The sequence below is a fragment of the Lipophrys pholis genome, assembly GCF_963383615.2.
Source record: "Lipophrys pholis genome assembly, chromosome: 13".
Lineage (NCBI taxonomy): Eukaryota > Metazoa > Chordata > Actinopteri > Blenniiformes > Blenniidae > Lipophrys > Lipophrys pholis.
Window position 1 is genome coordinate 15,417,803 of NC_137632.1, and position 12,694 is coordinate 15,430,496.

The window sequence follows — 12,694 nt, forward strand, 5'->3', positions numbered from 1 at the left end:
AAAAGGGTGGAACCTCACGTTAAAAGCATATGTTTTGATGTGCGCATATGGGGAATTGCAGTCGCGAGGGCGGCTCAGGGTGTGTATCTGCGTCATTGTCAGAGTTTGTGTTTCCAGCATGACAAATGGTCTCTCTAGCAGACTGCGTGTTCATGTGGTGTCACTCATTTGTCTCCTGTACGGCGTTTGCGCCCACACACACACACACACACACACACACACACACACACACACACACACACACACACACACACACACACACACACACACACACACACACACACACACACACACCCCTCTGCACATACACACGGGCAGAAATCCGGACAGCCTTGACAGTGTGTGCATGAGTGTGTGTGCATCACTATAATCTAATGGCTTTATTGACCCGAAACCCAAGGACTTCAGCAGCACTCTTCACCTAAACCAAATGGTTGCTTCTCCTCATTTCATCCACAGAGCACTTCTCCTCTCGCCTCCTCCCCTCTCCAAGTATGATCTCCTCCCATCTCACCTACTTCTTGTCTCTCCGATCGGCCCTCCTCGTCTTAATCTCCTCAATCTCTCAGTAATCTCTTGCTCTTCTCAAAGTCCTACGCAAGAGAACAGGAAAGACGTGAGGATTGAAAGTTAAGGAACTGCAAAGGGTTGTTCGTGCTCCGAAGCACACACTCCTGCACATACACTTCATTTAACGTGAAACCGAGTATCATGTATGGTATGTACCTCTCTCGATATGCCCCATTAAATTGTCTTGACCTCTACAGTATAGCTGTATAATGGCTGTATTGTGCAGAAGTGCAGGAAAATGGACAGTATTTACCAAATGTGTCCATGCCTTTTATTTTTTGATGAAACAAAAAATACCTCCAGTTTTATTTTAGCTAACAGGCTTGATGAAAAGGTGAAAAGGCATATTCACACCAGTCATACATTTTTTTGATGGCAAGTCATAGAGCTGTATTGTGAAGTACAACTGGCCCCTGGCAGCTTTGGCACAAAAGATTACACAGGGTCAATTGTGCCTCAAGGGCCCAAAAGCTTAGCTGTGCCTATTTAAACCACATTTCATTCCTAATCTAGATCAAAAGTATTTCTTTTTAAAATGGGAATTAACAAAAATAAAAATACAAATAAAACTTGACATCATTTTAATTCACATAAGCCTTCACATCTTGTAAGATAGCATAATAAGTTTGCAACACACACACACACACACACACACACACACACACACACACACACACACACACACACACACACACACACACACACACACACACACACACACACACACACACACACACACACACACACACACACACACACACACACACACACACACACACACACACACGTTGGTATTCATGGGCAATGAAATGCATGCATTTTCTCACATTAGATGCTTTGGAACCTATTAATTCGAAACATTTGTGTGGCTGTTCAGATATAGACTGCAACTGTCATAACTGGGGGAAAACCTCATGCTGGGAAAAGGAATTCCCCTGACCCCCTCCCAGAGTTTTCTTCCTGCACCCTGCTGCTCATTACCAAAACCCTAAACTGACTTGACATAATGAACACAATGTTATAAAAGAAGTCATCTGGAGAATTCTGTTTATATTGTGCTCCATATCCAACCGACGAGCCCCAGCCCATCCAGCCATCGAGTAACACCCTTTTCCTCACCATGGTGTGTTGACCTTATTTATTCATAGTTCGACAATAGAGAAAAAGGCAGCACGGGGTGACCCCTTGTTTTTAATAAAAACAATGGTCAAGGGAAACTGTAAAAGTTGCTGAATGTTTAAATGTGTAAATACCTACACCACTACCGCCTGCTGCTTAACAGGATATAAGATTGTTTTCTACAGCTGGAGACAGCTGTTGGTGAGTAAAGGAATTAAGTTTGATGTCTAACTTGCAACGTTGCTTCCAGTCTCATGAGAAAACAGCTGCTGGTACTGATGTTGCTTAATGTATAACATTACTGCTCGTCCTAAGCATCCAAACATTGAACCGAGCTGCCAAGTGCTGTTCTCACATAGTCTCATCCTGGTGCCTGCCAGAACAGAATGAGATTTGCACCCTCAGTCACCCTCCTATTGACATGCTAATCACAGTTGTTCCAGTAGCAAGCGAGCTCAGTTGGCGAGTGTTCCATCTGTTCACACCAAACTGAGAAAATACATTGTAGGAAAAAAACAAGAATTAAATACCCTGTTGGGGCAATTCAACACGGACACAGGGAAAAGGTTGCTTTTGCCCACTGTAAGCTGGAATCAGGTCTAGCACCCTGTGACCCTCGAAGAAGATCAGGAAATAATGCAATGACTGTAATGACGTGTGGTGGCAATCCCAGTGATCACCTGTGCAATACGCCGACCACTTTTTTTTTTTTTAAATAACTTGTATGCTTGCAAGAATATTACAATTGAGAATTAAGTGGTGAAGATTCAGGTAAGCTCTTTCTAATGCTGGATTTGGAAAAGATTTTGTAGATACTTCATCTTATTTTCTTTCTCCTGGACACTTTAGTTTCATATCTCACTGTTTCCCAGACAGTATAAAGGTGCCAGTGGAGTCTGCTTCATATTTACTGCTAATACATATTTCGTCTAAAATATGTAAGTTACACATTGTACAGTCAAAGGCACAACATGTATATTCTGGAAAGTTCAGATAACCATATATCTTGTATTAAAAATGAGATGAGGCCAGGTACTTTACAGCCTTTTAAGCCTCATGGCTGTGAGACTTAAGCGTCTTATCAGACCAATAGGATTTCTCTTTATGGGAACTAGAAAAGTACAGTCATTGGCTTTAAAAGAACTCTGAAGGACAGTCAGAAATTGTCCTTGTACCTTAGTGCACCAATGAGATTTCATCACAGTATTACTGGTCAGTCGCAGGAAGTCCCTGAAGTCTTTTCATCGCCACCACAGTCAGGATCGTGAACCTCCAGAGGAAAAGAGTCATCTGTTGTCTTCACAGATTGCTAATTAATTTCAGGATGGGGTCTAATCATAAAAGTCTCCCGTGTATTTTTTTTTTTTCCTAACTCTTTTGCAATCTTTTGTGCACGATATGGGCTTCAGTGTGAATAAAAAAAGTTCAGGGTGAGGTTTTCCTCTTGCAGGGTGGCATTTCTACATCTTTATTCTCAAAGACAGTGACATAGCAGATTATTGTCTGATATCTTTAAGGCACCAGCACACAATGTTTGTGACTTCTTCAGGTTTGTTGTGTTAAAAAGTAGTAACTGCTAAGTAACTGTTTCATTCTGATAATTTCAATGAATAATTTTAAAACATGAAGACAAGCAGGAAAATATTTTCTATCACGTTTCGCCCTTTAGAACAACAACCTGAACAGCAGAGTTTCTTTAAAAACTGATTCCCAGCCGTGGACAACTTAACTACAGACTGTCAAACCAAAACACCGAGCATCATGTCATCATCTGCTGTTGTTAATAACAGTCATGACATAAGAAGAAAAACACAGCAGCATTACGGCCTGAACTGATGTCAGTCATAGAAATGATGAGGTGGCTGTGTAATGCGGTGGCAATGTCTGCGCCACCCCATTAAAACAAATATATTCAAAAACAAGTCTTTCTGGAAGTTAGGCTGAAAATCTTTCACATTCATCCACAACATAATGACAATGATGGGACAAGGCGAACAAACAATGAGGAAGAGAATATATTTGAACGCACAAAAACAATTAATAGCACTCAAGTTGTGTTACTTGTGACTCTTTCTCATTGTTCAGAGTTTTCACACCTGTTAATGCAGACTGGGAAGAAGCATGTGGTGCACTAAAATGTATATTTGATTCTTGGAGTTAGATTAAAATTCACACCGGAAGCTGTGAAGAAAACTTAACAACGGAGACAGAGATGTGCTGGTCACTTGTCTCTGTGTTGTTGGTGTGTTTCTGTCAACAGAGAAAAGGGGCTCTTATCTATGAAATGCATCCAATGTTTGAGAAAATGATGTTGATGCACAGCAGACACTGACAGATTATATCAGCACAATAGGAGGTGGAGATTAATCTACAAGGCCACAGGAGCTTCTTTATCAAACGTGTGATGGACACAGGACACATTGATGTTTAACTGGTGGAAACCGTTTGGCAGAAGATGGTTGACAGCTGACACACTGTTATCTCAAAACTGTATTATATTTCCCACATCACAGGTACCCAGAAGCTCTGTGAAGGTTAAATGTAGCCCATTGATGTAAACTCTGATCTGTCTATTGCCTTGATTTGAATCCAAAGTTTTCAGAAGCAGATGGAAACGTCCCGCTCTGTGGGTGTCCCTCTCTGCTGTGTAAAGTTGACTAGAACTTTTCAGAACACCTGCCGTCTGAAAAGCTCAAAAAGCATGGCGCAGAGCTGTGTGTGTGTGTGTGTGTGTGTGTGTGTGTGTGTGTGTGTGTGTGTGTGTGTGTGTGTGTGTGTGTGTGTGTGTGTGTGTGTGTGTGTGTGTGTGTGTGTGTGTGTGTGTGTGTGTGTGTGTGTGTGTGTGTGTGTGTGTGTGTGTGTGTGTGTGTGTGTGTGTGAAAATTGCACTGAAGAAGCACTGGAGTCAGATTTAGATGCAAGTTGTTGTGAGATCAATTCAGCCCAGATGTTGAACAGGTTTATTTTGCAGTCCTGTAATTATGTCTGTGAGGCGACTCTGGAAGTAGCATCTGGAAATGTCCGTCCCCTGTGATGGCAGCAGTTGAAATCAGTTGCTCCTCTACCTGACTCAATAAAGTTGTAAAACAACAGACATGATCCAGCATCTATGACTTCAACACATAAAGTAACTACTAAAGCATTGATGTGACATTTGATCATGATGGAATTATTATACTGTGATGGTTCAGTTTTACTATATTTACGTTTTCGTGGTACTTGCAGCCTTCGTTCAAGACGGAGTACTGATACGGCTTGTATCGATATCACGTTCACCGGCAAGTGACATTGACGTGACCATTCTCACTCAAGCGTTGCTTTAGGCAGAAATTGGTGTTTTGGACGTCCGTCCAAAAATGATGGGTGTCCAAAATTTATTTGGTTGGCCGATAACTCGCTATGAATGTTGATTCCAGGCAAAATTAGATTTTCATTTTCCATACAAGTCACAATCCATTGCCCTTGCAGTAACGATTCAGACGTTACACTCACACTGTATGTTATTCGTAAAATTTCAGTCACATAATCGGCATTAAAGCCATAACTTTCTTTTTATTCCTTCGTCGAAGGCAATGGCTGTAAATTACACCAGCTGGATCTTGACTGTGTTAGTTAGTTAGTTAGATAGTTAGTTCGTTTATTTCAGTTGCATTCAGCAGCAAACAAGAACGTTATTACAAAAAAGATCAACCGTCCAGCAACCGAAAAAGGAATCGACTGAAAACTTTGGCTTATTTTGCCGTCCTCTACCGCCAAAGGATTACAAAGAAAGATCAATAATCAGATACAAAACTAAATGAGAGTTTAAATGAGAAATCACTTTTCAAATAATTAGCAAATATCAAATTAACAAATCACAACCTAACCTTTAATTCTTTTACATCTTAAACTATTTTTGAAATCACACAGAGAATTACACCTTTTCAGTTCATCATTAAGTCCATCTCATAATCTCACTCCCAAAACTGACACGCATCAATATTTAACATTTCTTCTTACTTTACAGGTTTCAAACATTGACACCCCCCTTAAATTATAGATTTCCTTTCCTTGAAAAAATACTTTTTGAATACCATCTGGAATGCTGTCACATGGAACATATTTTCGAATGTGGATGATTGATTGGTGGAATCCCGGTATCAGCTCTTTTTATGATCCCAATAACTCTTTTCTGCAATTTGATTATTGGATCCAAGTTATTTTTATATATATTTCCCCATATTTCCACACAATATGTCATATAAGACAGCACAGGTCAACAGTTCAATAAATATAGACTTTTCTTATTCAGTAACTCTCTATTTTTGTCAAGAACAGAAACTGACTTGGGCAATTTTCATCTTACGTGTTCTATGTGAGGCTTCCAACAAAGTTTTTCATCTGTTATTACTCTTAAAAATGTAGTTTCATAAACCCTTTCAATTTCAACATTATTTAAATATAGTTTTACTTTAGCATCTGTTCTTTGTCCACCAAACAATATACATTTCTGTTTAACTTGCATTTTACAGCAAACCATGTATTTAACTTATTCAATTCTATTTCTATTGATTCCACCATAATAGTGTATCAACCACGATGCCGTGGCGTGGGCTCGGCATGCAGGCTCCAGGAGCTCACACAGTCTTAGGAGAGATGGATTGCCACGTGTGAAATCTGCCCGTGCTCCTCTTCTTCAAGGACATTGAAGGGTGAGTGTTTTCTTTTCAGCGTCTTTCCTTCCTGGAAATGGAAGAATGAAAGAAAGGAGGGATAAACCGGCCACCTGAGAAAGGAGGCGAGATTGTCATTCAGCAGGTGTCTGATGGCTGTCAGGCAGTTCTCCTCCACTGCAGATGTGACGCAAACATGCACCCTTTTTTTCCTCTTCTGCTCAGTTCCTCTCCTCTCTGCTTTCCTTTATCGGTCTCAGTTTCTTTCCCTGTCCTTGTCTGCGGTCTTCTCTCCACATGCCTCCACTCAATCTGTGGGCATTTCTCCTTCTCTCTCCGTCTCTCGCCACTATCCGCTCCTTCCCTTTATATATTTATTTATTCATTTATTTGTTTTATTTTGTTTACTCATCTCCCTGCCTCCCTGTTCACTCACTTCACAGTTCTACCCTTTCTTTTTCCTTCTCTCTATCCTCTTGGTGGGGATGAGTGGGTGGAGTGAAGCATTGTGCCCCGGAGATTGTAGTGCCATCCGCTTTTCAAACGGGCCACTGTGTGTGTGTGTGTGTGTGTGTGTGTGTGTGTGTGTGTGTGTGTGTGTGTGTGTGTGTGTGTGTGTGTGTGTGTGTGTGTGTGTGTGTGTGTGTGTTATAGGCATTTTCCTTCCATTCAGCCTTAAATAAATGCTCTGAATTATTGCTTCATTGTTGTTTTCTTACAAATACATAAATCTTATTTAAGAAATGACAGCTTATTTTCTGTGTTGCCCACTCTCCTGCTTCCCTGTGATTTTTTTGCCCGGCTCCTTTATTGTTTTTTTTATTATTTTACTTTTCATTTCTGTCTTGCTCATCAATTGTCCCCCCCCAACCCCCCCCCCCCCCCCCCCCCCCGACACACACACACACACACACACACCCCTTCTTCATTTCCATTTATCTTCTCACTTACTCTCACTCCATCCTCTCCTCCCCTCTCGTTCTCTGGCCATTTTTAGACAGCAAATCCCATCCTCGGCTCATACACTACATCTCTGAGTGCTTGAGTGTATGTGTGTGTGTTTTCGAGAGATAATAAAGAGTGCACACACACACACACACACACACACACACACACACACACACACACACACACACACACACACACACACACACGCATACGGGTTCATGTGGGAAGATGCCGCCACTCACCTTCTCAGCCCTCGCAGTGTAAATTCCTGAACACGGTGACTATGACCGGACGTGACTCTTTCTCCAACACAGCCGTGCACACCACCAAATGATGTTCTGCCAAGTATAATCCTATAAGCATGTCTGTAGAAGTGAATAGAAAGGTGGCGATACCATTTTCACAGCAGAATAATTGGTTTTTAAACAGCGCTTGTCTCATTGGTAGAACATGACAAAAACCCATCGCTGGACAAATCTACACATTTAGCGAATAAATCATCATCAATTTGACTTTATCGGCATTTTGGCAGCTTCTCTGTCTTAATGAAACACATTTCACACTGTGTTTTTTAGGTCACTGGGTTTGTTTACAGTGCAAGATAGTGAATGCCTTCTCCTTTTATTATTTCTTCATGGCTTTGCCTCTGTGTTTTGGATGAACTCTTGTGGGTTTCTAAGGGCCAGCTTCAGTATTTTCCCTGCTCAAGGTACAAATAATTGATTTCCTTGCCCCCCCCATCCCCCCCCTTTTTTTTTTTAATGTTTCATGGAGTTTTACAAGTATTTTATTTATGGCCAAGACCAAAATTAGAGGTACTCTGTTTGCTTCATTTCATGTCCCTCATGAAAGTGAAAAACTTAACTTGAAATTTTTTTTCATGTGTCGGTTAGCACTCTAGTCGCTTAGCAAGGTCTCTGGTTCGAGTCCATGTTGGGTTTATGGGCCATGTTCTCCTTGTGGGTTTTTTGTGGGTTCACTTGTTTACTTTCGCAGCCCAAAACATGTATTTGAGGCTATTTGGTGGCCTTAAATTGGTGTAAGTGTATGTGGTTGTCGGTCCTTCCTATGTTTGTCCTGTGATGGACTGACGACCTGTCCAGCGTGTGCTCTCCCTTCTCCGATATTCAAGGCGGATGGTTGTGACATGGTCAGTCATAACCAAGTAAACTAAATAGCTGTCTTGAGAGGGCACTGCTGCATTTAAGTTCTACTGGCCAAGTGTGGGATCTCAAATTATTAAAATTTGTATTTTTGACCAGAATAATTAATTTGTGAACTGATCTCTTGGTATTTAGTGAAATTGTACAAAGTGAGTACTTGTGTCTATAAACATTTGATTTGTGACAAACACCCCAACACTGTTTGCATGGGATTCTGCGATTTGTATGCCTCCTCCAGACTTGACCAGGAGCAATTCAAATATGGGGATTTGTTCATAAAATGTCTGGTTATGATACGGGAACCATTTTCTTAATGATAGTCGAGGCCTCAGACGCCTCCCTTGTCTGCATGTCGTTGCCTGAAATAGCACTTTCACTATTTAATATGTGGAGTGTAGATTACAATGTATACTGGATTCACCTGAATGCAAGGTGGCAATATGCAGACAGATACATATTCACAGATGTTTTCAATGAACAATATATGTTTTTCCCAAAATACTTAAATTATGCACAAATGTATTATTTTTATTCATTTATTCTCTTGGTAGCAAATTAAAAAAAAAAAACACACAAAAAAAACAACACATCACTCCTTTACTTTACTTTACTTTTATTCTATTTCTGGATTGCACTTGCAGCTTTATTTAGATGCAGAATTCAAATGCAATAAATACTCCGTTGGGTGGAGCAGAATGGGGCAAAAAGTGGAACCTGGCAGGTAAGAAAAAGTCAAGAGAGAGAATATTTACCACATTCTGAACTGTAGTGAGCTGCCACTTCCTGCCACACACACATACACATTGTACAAAATTAAAGCAGAAGGCAATTTTGAGCAGAGGCCGAAAGAAACCGCACCACATATTTGTATCAAAAATAATTTAATGAATACACTTAGAGGGGTAATTCAATGTGTCCTGAGCAGCATCTATACACAATCCATAGCCAACTTACCCTGGAATAATCAGAGGTGGGGGTTCATTTGAAATATATTACAAGGTTCACCATCTGTATTTTCCACCAGCATCTCACCAACTGCTGCCAACTACACACCTGAGACCAAACCTAATCAGTCTGGCTGCACAATTATGGAACACAAAGTGGTCCATAATGGCAAACAGATTAACTGAGATGCATTGCAGGGAAAGTAAGATGTCACAGGGTGGAATACTAAGCTTTCTTCTGTGAGCTGATTTCATCAGTGGTATCGGAACGGAAACCTTCAAATCTGAGCCGGAACAAGCAGCAGTTGAATGCGTTTATACTGAGCCACATCATCATGGTTTCAAATGTTGCATATCATGTTTGTCGTCCCGTCCCGTCCCGTCCCCCCCCCTCCCCCGTCCCCCCCCCCCCCACACACACACACACACACACACACACCTCTCCTGATTGGTCAGGCGTGGTGAACAGATGTGTGCCCTTTCTTCCGGCCATCCGTCTCTCCATCAGGTGTGTTGACAATGTCTATGTATCATTTAGCCCTGGGCTGTCAGGCCTCTTCCATGAGCCACTGTAGCTTGGAAGATTAATGGCTGTCTTTATTATACACTTGGACACTTGTAATAGGTGAACTTGCAGACATGCAGCTTTGTCTTATGTCTTGAGATGAAGAAATACCGATTCTACCAACCTGTCGTTGTTGTTGAGGTTGTTTCATTAATTAGAGGAATGAAAGATCACTATAATACATGTTGTTGATTTCAAACGTGTTCATACTGTATATATAGTTTTTTTTTCTGATACTCTCAAAACTTCAGTATTGTGTTTCGGTCTGCCTTTCCTGTCAGTCAATGAGAAAACTCCTCCTTGCAGCTTCTCTACATCTGTTGAACACACCTGTTCAAAATATCATAAAGAAACCAGACGTTCAAGAAGTGATGAGCTTATCCGGCAAACAAGTTGCAGGTGGGTTTGTTATTTGAGTTACACACAAAACCAGCTGAAGGGTTAATTGGTGTTTCAGCAACAGATTTCAAGCTTTCATGTGAAAGTCTTTTAACTGAAATCCCACTGGGTCTATTCCACATTGATTGCGTCAACGTGCATACAAATCCACGCTGCAGATAGATGGCTTTATATTTCCTTCACCGACTTTGAGCACAATGGTTTTTGAGAACCACATCATTTCAGTTGATCACAATGTCAGACTTTTAGTTGAATGAACTTGAGACGCCTCCTGTTGGAAGGGTTTTGCATTGGACCTGAGGAGCCGAGGATTTCTGGCTGTTAAATGTAGAAACGGGCAAAATTGTCAGAGGGGACAAACTTCAGGCTGATGGACTGAAACCTGCCTGCAATATTGCTCAACGTGTCCCACAGTATCCCATCGCAAAGTGGAATGGAACCCATATAAACCTGAATTTTGATGCTTTAATGAAAATAGCAGTTGTTTCCATCATTCAATGGAATTAGAGGGACTATTGTACACGAAGCAGCAAAAGAGACTTCAAGCCTTTTGCTCTGTTTGGAAGAGAAAATGTGTGTGCAGCTTTTCACAGTATTTTGCACCACAAGCCATTGTTCAAAATGGCACAATGGTAAACTCATTCTTGTATTTCTTCAAAAAAAATACAAAAAAATCCATTTAAATCAGCTTGTTCAGTATTTTAGAAGAGAAAAAAAAAGTTAAATGCACATCTTTATTATGATTCTTATTCATCTTAACTCTTTATCAAATTGGCAACATCAGGTGAGGTTATTTAAAATTTGTTACAATTTCCTTTCACCAGTCTGGCTTTCTCAAGATGAAATGAGGTTGTGTGTGGCTGTGAAATAAAATGAGTTTTACACCCTGGGTTTGTAGCTTGCTTGGTTAAGCCTGATGCCGCCTTACAGTGGCACGAAGCTTTGTTTAAACTACTGCAGATTGGGAATAATCGAATCATAGAAGGTCAATGACTTGCGTCCTTGAAATTGCATTGCAGAGAAAACTGAATGAGTTATGTTGATCTTTTCTTCAATAGCGACTGGCAATGTGCCGTATGGCAACACGCTGAGGGCTCATCTGTTTTGGATGCAATAAGTCATGACTAATAACTCTGTCACACACAGGGACGTCTCTATACTGCAGCTTTCAGAAAGCATTCATATAAGTAACTTCAAAAATAATACACGACTGAAAAACTTTAAAAAGAATGAATTCACGTTTACCGGCGCTTCCAAATGTCAGGTACATCGTTTATAAGCAGATTTTTGATCCTTGCCAGGACTGAAGCTGTAAAGAGGGCAGTCTTGGTCTGTTGGCTGGTCTGCTGCTGACTCTCTGGAGAGCGACTGAGTGGACTGCCAGCACATCCTGTGCAAGTCCTAATAACTCTGCTTCTTCCTGTATATTTTCCTCTACTGCCGAACACAAAATTCCATGAAGACTTCATTTGAAATCTAAGAGATGCCATACATGAATATCAAACACTTGTGTGTTATTTTGACTGCTAACTTTACTAATTTCACTTTTACTTTTTCTTTCGGTGAGGCTCCGGATCCAGAAGACCCAAATCTTAATCAAAAATTATGATGAATAGCATCACTCTTCCACTGTACAGATTTAGAGGTACACTGTGCTCTAGTTCTAATACAACGCCTTCAGCAGATTTGGCGACGATCTTTGATTGTTTTTTTATCTGCTCATGCGCAACAAAATCAAAGACAATGCATGAAAAAAAAGATGCACAAAAAATGTCCAAACCAAAAGCCATCCTCTTACTTTAAAGAAGGGTAATTGACATGCATGTGCAAAATGGCAAAAGTGTGTGTAAGTCAGAGTGGGAGACTGTGAGTGACAGACTGAATCTGCTTTAGGATTGCTTACAACAATAGTGTCTCCTCAGTCTTTGGCGGTAATTACATAAATTGATGCTTATTATCTACTTCCTACTTTATGACTATGCCTGCAATGAGTTCATTAAATGTCCCATGGGGAATTTATGCAGGGGGAGCTGCCACTTAATGGTTGAATGAGGGCCTATTAAGAGTGTTTATGATACTGTGGATCGAGCTCATTGTTATAATTCATAATCTGCCCCAAAATACATGATCATAAATTGCAAAGGCATTAATGAAGATGGTCATTTTGTCACTCCTCTGTGCTCTTTCTTTGTGTTTTCTGCCTGAGTGAGCTCCGAAGGCAGACAATTAAGTACAGACACGCCGTGGCCTCACATTACAAAGAGCCGAGGAGACAGCACCTCATTCTCCTTATTGTGTCAGACAGTTATTGGAACAAGTAGACAGAAACATGAG